This window comes from Poecilia reticulata, linkage group LG10 (genome assembly GCF_000633615.1).
Source record: "Poecilia reticulata strain Guanapo linkage group LG10, Guppy_female_1.0+MT, whole genome shotgun sequence".
Lineage (NCBI taxonomy): Eukaryota > Metazoa > Chordata > Actinopteri > Cyprinodontiformes > Poeciliidae > Poecilia > Poecilia reticulata.
This window is the reverse complement of record NC_024340.1, coordinates 32,523,046-32,525,707: the sequence shown is the minus strand read 5'-3', so window position 1 is coordinate 32,525,707 and position 2,662 is coordinate 32,523,046.

Sequence of the window (2,662 nt, the reverse complement as noted above, 5' to 3'; positions counted from 1 at the left end):
GCATTGAACATTTGAGTCCAGATGTTGGTCAGAACAACGATCCTGGATTAAAACAGGAACCAGAACTAAAAACTACCGTGTGAAGCTGCACCGTCCCACCAGCACAGTTCAGTCCGCCTCAGTCCTTGGTTCTTGGAGCAGCGCCCCCACAGGCCAGGAGGGGAACAGGCTGGTGTGACTAAGAGAACCACAGCAGCTGGAGCAGATGGTGAAGTTCTGGTTCTAGTAGAACCAGAACTATCAGGAGAAAAACAGCCTTAGAGGTTCTGATCTGGATGTCCATATGGAGGATCTGGATGTTTTCCCTAACCTGAACCTGGAGCAGAACAGGAACCGTCCTTTGTCCTCCTCCGTCACTAATTGGGCCTGAAACCCGGAGTGAATGAAGGCGACCCCATTCAGCCCAGATATGTAACCGGACCCTCCGCAGCTCAAACTGCTAGTTAGCGTCGCCCTCTTTGGTGCCACCTTCACACCGGCTCCATTGTGTTTCGCTCCAAAGCTGAGATTATGTGTTCAGGTGCCCCCCCCCTTTACATGGGCTCACTGGGGGCCAGGGGACGGTTAGGGGAGCGGCTCCGTCAGGTTGCTGGGCTCACCTGGAGCTGCTGCCTCACAGCACGACTCCACCTTTCATCCTTTGTCTGCAACAGGAAGGGGCGGGGCTTCACGCCGCCGTGCAGCTGGTAGCGGACACGCCTTCGGTCTTCATCCTCTTCATCAACAGCAGCATGAGGTCAAAGTTCAGACGGAATCAAACAACAGGGATCACCTTCAGAAGATGAATCTGAAGCTGCTCATCGTCGGGTTTTCAGGAACATCATCCAGTCAGAACAAAGTCGGTTCTGGTGGGTTCTCTGGATCATACCAGGACCGTCTCCAGCTGTGCTCATACAATCTTCTGGTTCAGGATCTGATTAGTTGCAACAAATATTTATCTCAGAGGTAAAAACAACACAGTAATAATACTGTATTTTACTGCCATAGTTTTAGTTTACATTTTATTTTGTATTTTGCACATTTTCTGTTATTGTGACTCTTATTTTGAAAAGCTAAAGCAGGAAGTGCAATCCAGCTGGGGCACAAAACAAGCAGCACATGGTATGAAGCACATTAGCAAGTGGGTCCAAGTCATTTAAGAATGTTCTTAAATTCAGCGCTCGGTCAGCCAGCGAGGTATGTTGTTAATATGCATCAGTTTTTATGTCGTTGTATTCGGGACACATTTATGTTTATGTTGCATTTTTAGTTCGACGGTGCTGTTGTGTCAGTTAAGTATTAAAAGATTTGCATTAAAGTTGACTCAACACCAGCAGTATCAAACTCTTTACTGACGCCAAGAAGAGGTGGAAGTGATACTGTAGGTTATTTAGTTTTTATGAATTTTTAAATATTTTCACAGGAATGTCGCCATGTTGTTCACGCTGCAATGCATTCTGGGTAAATGACGTGTAAAGTGCCTGGCTCCTCCAACAGGGATCAGTACCGTTATTAAGCCTTTTTGATTTGAACCGGACCTCGTTGAACCCGATCAGAACTTAGAAATAACCAGAGGTGATGAAGAGGAGGAGCAAACAGGAAGAGGAAGAGTTGGCCGTAGCAGCTGCTGCCGCCTTCAGGTTCATCATGAAACAATGAGACTCACCACCTCTGGTCACTGTGATCCGGTAAGTGGTTCTGTAGCTCTGGGTCCAGTTAGGCAGCAGCTGTTCCTGGTGGTGGTTTCACATTCAGTACCGGTGATCCAGATCCGGTGATGCAGATCCGGTGATCCAGGTCCGGTGATCCAGATCCGGTGATCCAGATCCGGTGAACTACATACTTTGAGGCTATGCGAACATGTCGTCGGCGCCCCACGACATAAACTTGTACAACTCATTTTTAATTAAAGTATTGATTATAATAATGTGAATAAATTGCTGCCTTCAGGGAAATTTAAATGAATGAAACATCATTTAATATGTAAGTGAGCCAAAGAGCCCCTTCTGTCAGCCTGTCTAGCGCCCCCTATGGGCTGGAGGTCTGAGGCTTGATGGCAAGTTTTCATTCTTCCAGCTCGATATGAAGCCTGATCCAAACTGGCAACCCACATTAATCAAATAGTTAAATAATATAAAACATTGAATTTATAAAAGAGAAAAAAAGTGCCCCCCCTGTCATCTGATTGGCCCCCCAGTGGCCCCCCCTGATGATTGACATGTAACAGCTCCAGGTTATTCCTGTACATTATCTATAATCATTCTAAGTCAACCTAATATCTAAAGAAGAAAAACAATAATAAATATATGAAAAGAAAATGTATAAAACTTTATAAAAGTCCATGTGACATAAATAGATTTATACCAGCCTCCATAACAACAAGCTGATCTTCTTCTCCTGGTGTTTCAGTTGCTGCTGTGGTGAAACTCAAAGCCTAAAGCCCTTCATACCTGGTGGTGATGGTGAAACACCAATAAGTTATTTATTGATCCTCCGCAAAGAGAAAAACCTGAAGAGAAACCACGATGTTCTAGTTTGGATCAGAGGGTTGGAGGTTTTTTATTGTCCGTCAAAGAAAAAAATCATTTTATTTCCAATTTGTAGTCATCAAACGAAACGTTTATTATTTCTCTGTTGGAACGTTTTTGAGATCAGGTAACATTTCAGGAAATGACGTGATTAG